At 47.4% G+C, this 14,018-nt stretch overlaps 1 protein-coding gene across 1 annotated transcript in view; it reads left to right on the forward strand.

Moving 5' to 3' along the window:
• The window catches only part of CDHR4 (cadherin related family member 4), a 332,193-nt gene that overhangs the window by 224,548 nt on the left and 93,627 nt on the right, over window positions 1-14,018 (forward strand). The gene's annotated exons all lie outside the window — the stretch shown is intronic.

The following is a 14,018-nucleotide window of genomic DNA, read 5'->3' on the forward strand; positions in this document are numbered from 1 at the left end:
ATGTCATGTGGGTTCACTTCAATGGGCCCACCACCCAATGTCATGTGGGTTTACTTCGATGGGCCCACCTCCCAATGTCATGTGGGTTCACTTCAATGGGCCCACCACCCAATGTCATGTGGGTTTACTTCAATGGGCCCACCTCCCAATGTCATGTGGGTTTACTTCGATGGGCCCACCACCCAATGCCATGTGGGTTTACTTCGATGGGCCCACCTCTCAATGTCATGTGGGTTCACTTCGATGGGCCCACCTCCACTTGTCATGTGGGTTCACTCCAATGGGCCCAACACCTAATGTCATGTGGGTTCACTTCGATGGGCCCACCTCCACTTGTTATGTGGGTTCACTCCAATGGGCCCAACACCTAATGTCATGTGGGTTCACTTTGATGGGCCCACCTCCCAATGTCATGTGGGTTCACTTCGATGGGCCCACTACCTTCCCATTAAGATCTGCCGAGCTGCTGGCCAGCATGCAAATGGAACCCTTGTGCTCTACAAATCCCAAGAACATAATATAACATAACATATACTATGCAACTATACAGTCCCTTCCCTTTTCATTCCAAAGTCAGCAATTTCTCCAACTTTATTCTGTTAACTGCTGATAAAAGTCCATGTGCCTCTTCTGTCACCACACCTGCATTCTCGTCAATTGATTATATGAAAAGTGTATGTGTGGCATTTTCCGACACCCGTTGTGAATTCGGCCTCCAAAAGATGGCTGACACTTCTTTTGCCCCTATGAATTTTGGCCACCGCAGGTGACAATAGATTTTGGCATGGCCGTTTGACAAACATTCTCCACATATGCCCTAAATTGCTAAACGAGTACAAATAAAATCCTTGAGAAAAACCTACTGGGAAAAAACATGGGGGAGCCCACTTTTTTATTTTTATTTATTTGTATTGTTTTCTTTAAATAAACAAATACAACAACCTTGAACCACCGTCCCGCCCCCACCCCTCCCCCCTTCAAGGGATCCAATGTTCAACATATATTCGGTATACATCTATGGGACATAGGGCCTCATTACGACCCAGGCGGTAAGTTACCGCCTGGGCCGTGACTTTACCACCATGGCGTAAACTACGTTTACGCCATGGTGGTTGGCGGACTTACCGCCCCATTCCGACCTTGGCGGGGCGGTAAGTCCCCAATCCCCATTTACCCTTCCCCATTCCCATTTTTGCCCCATAGGGCATAATGGGAGTGGGGAAGGCGTTAATTACGCCACCGTAAATTACGGTGGCGTAATTAACTCCATGGTCCCTTAGCGCCATGGATTTTAACACCTGCTAAAAGCAGGTGTTAAATTCGCCATGGCGCTAAGGGACCTCGTACTCAGGCGGTAAGGGTCGGCGCTGTTTACGGCGCCGTAAACCCCTTACCGCCTGGGTCGTAATGAGGCCCATAGTCTCTGATTCGTTCAGGCTGCTTAAAGCTCCTGGGTCATACGAATAGTCCATCCTTGGGTGAGAGAGCCACTGTTGATTCATCTCTTGTACCAATCAGGCTCCTGGGATTCTGCCACCTAGTCCATATCATAGCCCCTGGTCTGCCTTTTATATAGTGTAATATCACAGTCTACATTTCGCGCCACAGTCGTCAATGCCTCTATTACCTTATATCACCTTAATTCCCCCCCTGGCGGATCTGACGTGGCCTGTTCTTGCTCGATTTCCCTCCAGCCCTCTTTCTTGTCGGCCCTACTTGGTCTCACAGCCTCAAACATATTGTGGGTAAGAGTGTCCCAGGTCAGTACATCCTCATTCCTTTCTCTCAGGCCCCTTTCTGTCGCCATGTGCCACACCACTGTTTCAGCCATCGCCCATCTTCGTAAATCTCCCTACCATGCTTCAATGCTTGGGCCACTAGCCTGTTTCCAGGCCATGGCTATTCGTCTTTAGGCCAATATACATATTAAATCTTTCATCCTAGTCTGATGCACTGTCTGTCTGCCTCTTACTCCTCTTCTCTTACCCTTTGGAAACATTCCTAATAAGCATGCCTCAGGCGGCCATCCCATCTTATCAATTCCTCCATCTTCCACTTTATCCACAATCACAGCCCAGAATGTCTGTATAACTGGGCAGGCCAAGAACATGTGGAGCATTCCTGCCTCTCCTGCCAAGCATCTTGGGCAGCATTGTTTTCCCCCATCTGAGATCTGCAACATCCTGTGTGGTGTCATATACCTATGATGCGTTGCATTCAATTGATTCAGTTTAAATCTAGCATTTCTCAATACCCACTTTGTGTATAGGAGTATATTACCCCATTCCGTATCTGTAAAGTTTCTGCCCAGATCTGCTCCCCACACCGTCCTTGTTTTGGTGAGCCCTTGCCCTCTTTTCCCCCTCAAAAAATCATAAAGTCTCGATATCGTGTGGTCACCATCCGTAACATCATACATGGTCGCCAGTGTGTCCTCCGCTTCTATCCCGGTTCGTCCTATAGGCCATCTCTTCGCAATTAATCCCACCATAATCATATGTGTTCCAGGGGGGGCTTCCCTGGTTTCAAAATAGGCACTATTATGGATTCTCTGCGGCAATTTCTCATTCTCATAAACGTCTAACAACTTGGGCGCCAATATGTTTGCGTATTTCCTATACAATTCCTTCAGTAATCCATCAGCGCCTGGCGTTTTTCCGATGGCAGCTTGCGTTCTGTGCAACTCTCCCGTATCAACTTTCATTACACAGATCATGTCCCTCTTGACCTCTTTGCAACATAACCACGCCAACAGTCTCCCTGGTTTGTCTGCTTCCGTGTAATTTTTCAGTGTATTTTGCAAAGTCGAATTTGCCTAACCTCTCCCTTGTGCTATACACTGCAGTCTGAGTTTTATCAATGTTCCATTGCCGTCCGCTTTTCTGCCACCTGCTTATGTTCTGCTTCCGCAATTTGTTGTTCTGCATCAGAAAGGTCTTGAATTATAGCCTTCCTAGCACCACTCATTCACCCTATCGCCTCCCCTCTCACTACAGTTTTAAAAGCCTCCCATTGTGTGCCCACGCTGTCCACACTGCCCGCCTTGACTTCAAACAAGTTCTCTGTACTATCCGACATCTGATCCCAGAACCAGTGGTCGAAGTGTACGAAAAGAAGTAGTGGAGCTATGTTCCCTACTGGCCTGCACCGCTCCCCACAAACCCCATTGCCGCGCCACCTCCCATGCACAATACAAACCCCAAAACACATGCACCTGCTGTTTAAGGGCACGTTTAGTGCAGTGCACAGAAAGTGCAAGTTTCAACTTCTTCCTACACTTTTATTTTAAAACGATACCGTTCCGGAACGGTTTCTTTTTCAAATGAAAGTATAGGAACGGTAAAACTTATTTAAAACAAGTAGAGGAGCATCGCTCCCGACTGCTCCCGCCCACTTCGACCACTGCCCAGAACGCATTGTCAAGCAGCGCTTCTGCTCGCAACCTTCATACTGGCATAGGGGGTATATACGATAGACCCTGCCATTCTAGTCAAGGGAGCATGGTCTGAAAGAACCCTCGGAGAAAACTTGAGCGCCCAAATTCCCCCACAGTCTCCCGCCCTGTGAAAAAATTATCTATGTGTGTAAATACTCCAAGCGGGGCTGAGTGATGTGACTATCCCTGTGATTGCCCATATTCCGACTTCCATACATCTTCTAGCGCTAAATGATCTATTAATTTTGCCAGGGCTTTAGCAGGGGGGCCAGCCTCTCATTTTTCCTGTCTGATCTGTCCATGTAGGATTTATTATACAATTAACTCCCCTCCCAAGATCCACATTACTCCCCTGTATGTGGCCAGACGTGGTGACAGGGAATTGAAGAAGGTTCCCACGCCATGGTTGGGCGCATACGGGTTGACTATGCACACCTTTCGGCTCTCCAAAAAGCCCTACAGCAGGACCATTCTTCCCTCTTCATCACTTGTTGTCTCCAATATTTTAAAAGGGACTGAGGGCGCTATCCAAACAGCCACTCCCCTAGCGTATGCCGAATACGGTGAGACCACCACAGTCCCTCCCCATTTTCTTTGCCAGGGTACATTCATTTTCTTTTGTGAAGTGCGTCTCCTGCAACAATGCTATGCCCACTCCCTTTCAAGTATCCTCAAACGTGTCATGACCACTGTGAGGGGGCACAATTTGTGAAACAAGCAGGCTCCCACCAGAACCCTCAGGGCCTTAAAACCACTTCAAAAGGGCTCCTGGAGCCAGTCCTGGCACCTTTGGCACCAGGCTCATATGTAGGAAGGAAGGGCTGTTGAAACTAGGTCCCATTTATGTACCTGGGCCTTTAAATCGAGCATGGAAGAACCCACACAGTCTAGTTCTAAGAACCAAGCCATGCCGTCTAGTGTTTTGGGTGTGGCAGTCCTGGAACTACTGTCCCTGGTAGTACTTTACCTGGGCTATACAAACCACACCCTGACTGCAGAACATGCTTTGTGTTATTCTGCAACCAGCAGCGTGACGCTCACCGTGTCCACCGTGTCCAGCTCCTGGTCTTCAGCATCTTCCTGTAATCCTGCAAGAATAAGAACAAGATTGTTCTGTTTTACTTGAGAAAACTGGGCTGCAATCTGTGAAAACCAAGAGAAGAAGAAAAATCACTCACCTGTGAGTACTAGCTTAAGGACTTCCGGAGAACCGCTACCACAGCTGCTGTTCAAACATTGCGACCTGCAATAACGAGAAAGGGAAAAACAATATTAAAACGCAAGCTTCCAAAACATCAAATTCCACCAGTCTTACCTGAATTTCATCGTACTACGCCACGCTTTCATCCGGAGCACCACAGCAAAATCTGCAAAGGAAAAGAGACATATTCAGGGTCGCTTTCAAGATTAAACAACCGCACAGCGCTGTACTACCTTAACGGATTCCGGTGGCCTGTATTTCATCGCGCTCTCATCCACTCACAGCACAACAGTGGCCTGTGAGGAGAAGAAGAAGAAAACACAGGTTAGCTTCAAAAGACAATAAAGGCGCTGCGCTTTGCGCTTTCTCTTACCTAGAAACGTGGCTCTCCATCCGGCACACCAGCATCAAGACCTTCGCACCCGAAAAGAAGGAGATAAAGACATTAACGAATTCCCACCATAATCAGGACAAAGACTTACAATTAACAAACCTACCTGCCTACCAGCAGATTCAGGGTCACAGCAGGTCTGGGCCCAAGGAAGGCGTACTGCACCAGTGAAGCAACTCGGGCAGCTCGCCAACAAACGTCAAGCGCCCCTGCACAAGAAACGCAGGATGGATAGCTCACCCTACAAATAACTAAGATTCACTATTCAGCACTGGGCAACTATGCATCCAGGGTTCCAGATCTCAGAGCCTTCCAGACGCCCCCGGGGATATCAGGTGAGCGTAACACAACATGAAGCCTTTAAACCTTATTCACCTGGGCGTCATGGAGACATCTGAAACTGATCAGTTAGCCCAGCTTTTGGGACAATTACGCACCGAGGTACATGCAGCACGGCAGTAAACCAATGCCTTAAAATGTGAGTTAATAGTCACAAAAGACCGTACTGATGAACTAAGCAAACAGCTACTACAAACACAGACGGGGCAGGTTCCATTGCCCGGATTCACCCCACCCTTCGCTACCCCATCATCAGTCAATCCAGTACAGATAACGTTGCCAAGAGCAGTACCCCTGGCACCACCAGAACGGTTTAATGGAGACCCCAGAAGGTATGCAACATTCATGAACCAGTGCCGCCTTCATTTTCTTTGTAGCCTTGCGGCTTTCCCAAACGACCAGGCGAAGGTGGCCTTCGTGTTATCATATTTGAGTGGAAGTGCTGCAGACTGGTCGGTACCTTTAGTGAGCCGGGATGACCCTTTACTGCAGAACTTCAGGGGTTTTCAACAGGAGATGGAAAAGCTATTTGCTCGACACTTGCATGGACAAGCTTTTGATAACTAACTCCTGTCCCTCCGCCAATTGTTTCGCGCCTTGAAACACTTGTGTATAGGCGCGTTACAAATGCCATATCATATCATATCATATCAGGGAATCAAGATTTACTGACTCATATTGCCACCTTCAATAGACTGGTTGTAGAAGCGGGGTGGCCAGAAGATAAAAGAACCACATTGTTTCATTGGGGCCTACGAGGAGACCGGAAGGATGTCCTTGCTCAAGTGGTAGACCCACCTAAAGACTGTGCAGAGTTTATCAACCTGGTAGATCAGTTGGGCCACAGATTACAGAATCGAAGAACAGACCGAAGTAGACTCGAAAATCGTGCCATGTACGGACATTCAAAAGATAATGTTCAACATCCATCAGAAAAGACCACAGAACCCATGCAGATTAGAGGAGTACGACCCCCTTTGACCAAGGTTGAAAGAGACAAGGGGAGACAGCTACAGTTATTCCTATACTGCAGTAAATCGGGTCACTACCTCAAAGAATGCCCAGGGAAACCTCCAAGGAAGGTGGTAGGCACTACAAAGAAAGAAGATGATGGAAAGGAATCGGTCAACTACCAGGCCCGGCAAGCATAGAGATCCGCTTGTCGAGCGAGAAGGATGAGTCACAGACCTCACATTTTGCCCTACCAGTAACCTTGATCAATCACCAACGACCGTCATGGATGCATGACATAGAGGCATATATAGACAATGGAGCAGTTGGTAATTACATAGATCGCGATCTGGCAACAGAAATGGGACTTCCCTTATGCACAAAACCGACAACTGAAAAGGTAACTACTGTTGACGGTACAGAAATTGCTTTGGGACCAGTAACCCAATGCACAACAGAATTAACCCTTCTGTGTCAGGATGGACATCAAGAAGCAATCACGTTTGACCTCATCAAAGCTCCTCAGTTCCGGTTGATCTTAGGGATGCCATAGTCAGGAACTCAAAATCCCCATATAGACTGGCGTGCAAAGAGACTGACCTTTTCCAACGAATGCGCCCACGCTTGCTACCTGAAATCTATACCACAGCCAAACCTGAAATCTGTTCAAGGAATAGCATCAGGGATCGCAGAACCAATGGACACCTTACCAAAAGAATATCAGGATTATCAAGATGTTTTTCAGAAGGAACAGGCTAACACATTACCGCCACACAGGCCCTATGACGGTCAGATCGACCTGATACCTGGTGCACAAGTTCCTTGTGGTCGAATGTATGCACTTAAGGAAACAGAAAATCTCCACTTGAAGTCCTATCTGGATCGATACCTGGCTAATGTGTTTATCCGCCCGTCAAAGTCACGGACAGCCTCTCCCTTATTCTTCGTACCAAAGAAGGTGGGAGGTTTGAGGACTTGCATCGATTACCGCGCACTTAATCAAATCACAGTAAAAAACTGCTACCCTTTGCCCCTTATCCCGGAACTGTTGGACCAAGTAAAGGATGCCCAAATCTACACCAAACTAGACCGCAGAGGAGCATACCACCTTATACGTGTTAAGAAAGGGGATGAATGGAAAACCGCGTTTCACACCAAGTATGGCCTGTACGAATATCAGGTAATGCCTTTCGGGCTGTCCTATGCTCCCGCAGTGTTCCAATACTTCATGAATGATGTATTCCCCCTCTGAAAGAGAGCATGTGGAACATGTTTGCTCAGTCCTTGTAAAACTTCGCCAGCACAAACTGTACACTAAACTCGAGAAACGCTCCTTCCATGTCACCGAAGTTAAGTTCCTCGGTTTTGTTCTCTCGCCAAAGGGAGTCAAGATGGATTTACACGAAGTAGATGCCATCCTTAATTGGCTGTCACCTTCTCCACTTAAAGGAACCCAAAGCATGCTCGGCTTTGCAAATTTTATCGCTGATTTATTCCAGATTCCTCACGGATAGTCCACCTAATCACATCGTTACTGAAAAAAACAACAAAAAATTCCAATGGACTGAAGAGGCGGAACAGGCTTTTTAAGAACTCAAGAAAATATTCACCTCTGTGCCACTTTTACGACATCCTCGCCCTGATCTCCCCTATGTAGTGGAGACTGATGCTTCCAGCATAGCTATGGGAGCAGTTCTCTCTCAAAAAGATCCAGAGACAGGCCAATTACACCCAGTGGCCTTTTGGTCACGTAAATTCTCACCACCAGAACTTAACTATGCAATTACAGACAAAGAATTGTTCTCAATAAAATCAGCCTTCAAAGCCTGGCGGCAGTATCTATTAGGTGCCAGACATACCATCACAGTAATCACAGATCACCGAAACCTTCAATACCTAAAGTCAGCAAAAGCCTAATCGTCACGACAGTTGCAGTGGGCTCTATTCTTTGCAGAATACGATTATGTAAAAACATACCGACCGGGAGTTCGGAATGGGAAGGCCGATGCCTTGGTTCGTATGGGTGTTGAAGAGAATATGAACAGTACCCTGGACCCTGTTGCCATCATTCCGAGTGATAAACTACTGGGACTCACCACCACATTGACTCTGAGTGAACTTCAAGATATGATTTGAACCTTAATGAACCCCGAGATCTTGCAGAAATGGAATTCCCAAAATGAACTTCACACGGTTCTGGATGGATTACCCTACTTCAGGGAATGACTATAACTACCAAGTAAAGATCTGCAAGAATTGGTCATGTCTGGTTATCACGATTCCCTGATCGAAGGCCATCCCGGAATGGCTAAGACTCTAGCCAAGATTAAACAGAATTATTGGTGGCCAACCTGGCGTAAGGACATTGCTCGATTCGTTCTATCCTGTGGGATATGTGCACAGAATAAATCACAAAAACAGAAACCAGCTGGCCTCCTACAACCACTAGATATTCCACCAGCCCCCTGGCATACTCTTTCTCTTGATTTTATTATGGAGTTACCTCCCTGTCAAGGTTTTAATACCATGCCGGTGGTTGTAGACCTGTTCTCTAAAATGGCACATTTCATTCCATTCAAAGGACTTCCTAATGCTACCAGTCTGGGAAAAGAATTTCTTGAACAGATTATAAAACTGCATGGTTTACCCTCAGTCATAATCTCAGATTGTGGAAGCCAATTTGTATCCAACTTCTGGAGGAAATGTTGTACCATGACACAAATCGATGTTCCATTATCCACTAGCCATCACCCCCAAACGGATGGACAAACAGAAAGAACAAACCAGACATTAGAACAGTATCTACGTTGCATGCTGCATCAAGTGGAAGAGAATTGGAAAGACTTGTTATGGATAGCGGAATACGTATACAATAACTCCATACACACCAGCACGGGACAAAGCCTGTTCTACACAATATACGGAAGACATCCACGTACCTCTGAACTAGACTCCCCCACGACCTTGGAAATGCCAGCGGTAAAAACTCTACAAACAAGCATAACCCAAGCCTTCAAAAGAGCAAATTAACATTTACTGCAAGCCAAAACCAGACAAAAGAAAATCTCGGATTGGCATTGAAAGAAAGCTCCCGATAACCAAGTTGGAGACGAAGTCTGGTTGGCATCAAAACGTGTGCCCATAAAAGGTACCCAGACATTTCGTCCAAGATATCTAGGACCCTATACCATCGAATCTGTGATAAATCCAGTGGCCGCCAAGTTAGCCTTACCACCCAGCATGCAAATTCATCCGGTGTTCCATGTGTCACTTGTAAAACCTGTACAACCAGGAACCTGAGTCTTAACACCACCAGAACCTGTGCTAGTTGATGGAGAGCTTTAATTTGAAGTTAAAAACATCCTGTATTCAAAACTTACCAGATCCAAGCTATACTATTTAGTGGACTGGAAAGGGGTACGGGCCTCAAGACAAAACTTGGGAACCAAGTGAACATATTCACGCACCACGTCTGATTAAGATGTTTCACCTGGATAACCCCACCAAACACAGACCGGACAGGAAGGATACCATGGGAGGGGCATTGGGGGGGAGTGCTTTCATGACCACTGTGAGGGGGCACAAGTTGTGCCACAAGCAGGCTCCCACCAGAACCCTGAGGGCCTTAAAACCACTGAAAAAGTGCTCCTGGAGCCAGTCCTGGAGCCTTCAGCACCAGGCTCATATGTAGGAAGGAAGGGCTGTTCAAACTAGGTCCCATTTATGTACATTGGCCTTTAAATCCAACATGGAAGCACCCAGACAGTCTACATTTAAGAACCAAGCAATGCGGTCTAGTGTTTTGGGTGTGCAAGCCTGGAACTACTTTCCCTGGTACTACTTTACCTGGGCTACATAAACCACACCCTGACTGCAGAACATGCTTCGTGTTATTCTGCAACCAGCAGCGTGACGCTCACCGTGTCCAGCTCCTGGTCTTCAGCATCTTCCTGTAATCCTGCAAGAACAAGAACAAGATTATTCTGTCTTACCTGAGAAAACACCATCCAGCACTCAGCCTCTCAACTGGGCTGCAATCTGTGGAACGCAAGAGAAGAAGAAACATCACTCAGCTGTGAGTACTAGCTTAAGGACTTCCGGCGAACCGCTACCACAGCTGCTGTTCGAAAATTGCGACCTGCAATAACGAGAAAGGGATAAACGATATTAGAACGCACGCTTCCAAAACATCAAATTCCATCAGTCTTACCTGAATTTCATCGCGCTATGCCATGCTTCCATCCGGAGCACCACAGCAACATCTGCAAAGGAAAAGAGACATATTCAGGTTCACTTTCAATATTAAACAACCGCACCGCGTGGTACTACCTTAACGGATTGCGGGGGCCTGTTTTTCATTACACTCTCATCCACTCGCAGCACCACTGTGGCCTGTGAGGAGAAGAAGAAGAAGAAAACACAGGTTAGCTTCAAAAGACAATAAAGGCGCTGCGCTTCACGCTTTCTCTTACCTAGAAACGTGCCTATCCATCCGGCACGCCAGCATCAAGACCTTCGCACCCGAAAAGAAGGAGATAAAGACATTAACAAATTCCCACCATAAATAGGACAAAGACTTACAATTAACAAACCTACCTGCCTACCAGCAGATTCGGGTTCACAGCAGGCCTGGGCCCAAGGAAGGCATACTGCACCAGTGAAGCAACTCGAGCAGCTCGCCACCAAACGCCAAGCGCCCCTGCACAAGAAACGCAGGACGGATAGCTCACCCTACAAATAACTAAGATTCATTATTCAGCACTGGCCAACTACGCATCCAGGGTTCCAGATCTCAGAGCCTTCCAGACACCCCCAGGGATATCAGGTGAGAGTAACAAACGTTTAACATAACCACTGAGGCCCTGTACATTCCAGGACATTACCTTAACCCCTGGATCCATATTCACCTATATTCACTCATTGTCCCCCCCTCTCCCCTGTCTCATAGGCCTTCCTCCCTGTCCCTCTCCGCCACATTTGTACATGTTTCCCTTTTCCATACCCTCATTGAAAGAAAACAAAGTATCCATCCTTTCCAGTGCACATTCTCATATCTGTCCCTTCAAGTTGAGATCCCCCACCACACCTTAAACTCTAACATTTGTGGAACGACAATATGTTAATTTCTAACATAAACAACAATGGCCCAACAGCGTCTTGTGCGTTCAGGCCCTACCGCTTCTCACGTTCCCGCTTCTCAAGCAATCAACGTGCAGCGGCGAGCACCAAATAACCAGCGCTCCTTCCAAAAGGAACTGTTTATGTAGGTGTGGACGTCACCGGCTGTCCGGTGAGTTCGATTCACTCCTCCGGCCTCTGCCTTCAGGAAGACTTCCTGCTCCAAACTCAAATTCTACACACACGCTTCTGTATTCTAGTTCCTGCTTTTATACCGGGGTAGTGCAACTCTTCAGCGGGCTCTCCTCTCCGGGATGGGCGCTAATTCTTTGCTGTTCATCCATTCTTGTGCCTCTGCTGTAGATTCAAAAAAACAAGTTTTACCTCCATGCACCTCTCTTAATTTGGCAGGCTAAATAAGCATGTATTTAATATTTGCACAACGTAGCTGTTCCTTGACTGGGCCAAACTGAGCTCTATTCTTTTGTACCTGCAGGGAGTAGTTCTGAAATATTGCCAGCTTCGAGAACGCTCTTTGTGTAACCCCTCCACCCCTAGAAAATGCCAATATGCGCTCCTTGTCTTTGAACTTCAGGATTTTTGCTATGATAGACCTGGGTGGTGTCGGTGGTGGTGGTCTCCTCACCAGGGATCTGCGAGCCCTTTCCACTGTAAATCCATGCGTCAGTCTGCATGCTCCTATTTCTTGTATCAGCAAATTCTCCACATACTCTGTCGCATTAGCCCTTCTTCTCCTTCTGGCAAACCTACTACATGGGCCTCATTACGAGTGCAGCGATAAGGGGTTAACGGCGCCGGTAAGGATGCCGATGCCGTTAACCCCTTACTGTCGCATTACGAGGTCCCTTAGCGGGTCCTGCTATGGACCAGGGAGCTAATAACGGGCCCGTTATTAACAGGCCCGTTATTAGCTCCCTCCCCATTCCCATTGAGCCCTATGGGGGCTCCAATGGGAATGGGGATGGGTATTTTGAATGAGGAATTACGGATCCTCCAAGGTTGTAATGGCCCGGTAATTCCTCACTCAAGGAACCCTGACCCGGACCTGAGTTTGGAGGCAGCCATGGCGCTAATAGCACCATGGCTACCTCCAAACTCGTAATGACCCCCTATGTATATTGTTCCTTCTTGCTTGTTCCGCCACATCCTCCACTTTCCGCTACAGAAGTTTCATTCTGTCCGTCAGCTGTACTACATTTGACGTGTTGTTTCCTATGTTTCCAGTGTTCTCTTGTACTTGTGTTTCCTCTGTGCCGAGCCTGTCGGCTATGGAGCAGATATCCTGCCGTAGTAGACCAATGTCAACTATCACTGCATCAATCATGTTTTCTAGTGAGGCCTTTAAAGCTGCTATGGCTGCCAATATTGGTCCTTCGTCTCACTGTTGCCCTTGTGTGGTGTCTCGCTCTGTCAGTGCTCCCACCTCTATTGAGCCTGGTGCATTCCCTTCCTTCCTTGCAAAATCCTCCATCATTAGTTGTTTGTCCTTCCCTTTGTTCTGTTTCCCCGACATGTGTGGTGTTCTCTGTGTCCTAATATCTCTTTTCTTTGTCCTATCTCTTGTTGGCAGTAGTTGGACTGTTCTTCTTTGTATCTTCTCTGTTGTTGCTTATTCTTCACCTCGGTTATTCTGCCTTCTGGGTGCTTATCTGCCCCCTGTTGCAGCGGGTCTTAGTTGACTCAGTACTTGACCCTCCCGATCGGGATCCTAACGTGAAGCGGGGAAGGTGTGTTTGTCACTGTCTCCTCTGATGTTACTTCAGTTACCCCTGTGAGATCTCCTTTGCCATGCAGTACAGCTGTCTCTTGCCCTGCTTGCAGTCCACCAGTCTGTCTATTTTTTTGGGGTATATCCTTCCCCCACATCTATATGTGATAGCAGGTCTAAGTTCTCCAGAAGCCGCTCAAATGTGCATCTTTTCGCACCTCGAATCCGCTTGTCCTTCTGGAGTGCCTCTATGTGTCCTTTGGGCCCGACAAATGTTACCTGCTTATTGCAGTGGCGTAACACAAAATGTGGGGGCCCCCCTGCGAGACCTCCCAATGGGGGCCCCCTAAACTCCGCCCCAACATAGGTATGCTCCGCCCACCAGTTTAGACCATGCCCACCACGATATGCTCCGCCCATACACATTTGCTCCACTCGTATATTTACGAGCCATTCGTCCCACTCATACCTTGATGAGCATCTGCACTCAAGTACAATGTTCTCACTCTTATCTCTCCCTGCACTTCTCCCTCTCCCCGTTTTTCTCCTTCTCACTCTCTCTCTTCTCTTTCCCTCCCTCGCTCTCTCTCCCCCACCCACTCTCTCTTGGTTTCCCTTTCTCTCTCGCTGTCTTTCTATCAGGCCAAGAGGTGCCTTTCCGGTGCACCTCGTCAGCCGGTTCTAAACTGCACACCCAGACTAGATGTTCTAGTAGTCAACCCCACCAGAGGAATCAGGCCGGTAAATAAATGAAGAAACACGTCACATGCACAAAACTAGCAGTCCCATGATTACATGATTGTCTTTTGAACTTTAGCGCGTGCCTGCTCTTCTCTGCGCTTGGCTTTGTCGG

The sequence above is a fragment of the Ambystoma mexicanum genome, chromosome 2p (genome assembly GCF_040938575.1).
Source record: "Ambystoma mexicanum isolate Mex_15411 chromosome 2p, UKY_AmexF1_1, whole genome shotgun sequence".
In the NCBI taxonomy this organism is placed as follows: Eukaryota; Metazoa; Chordata; class Amphibia; order Caudata; family Ambystomatidae; genus Ambystoma; species Ambystoma mexicanum.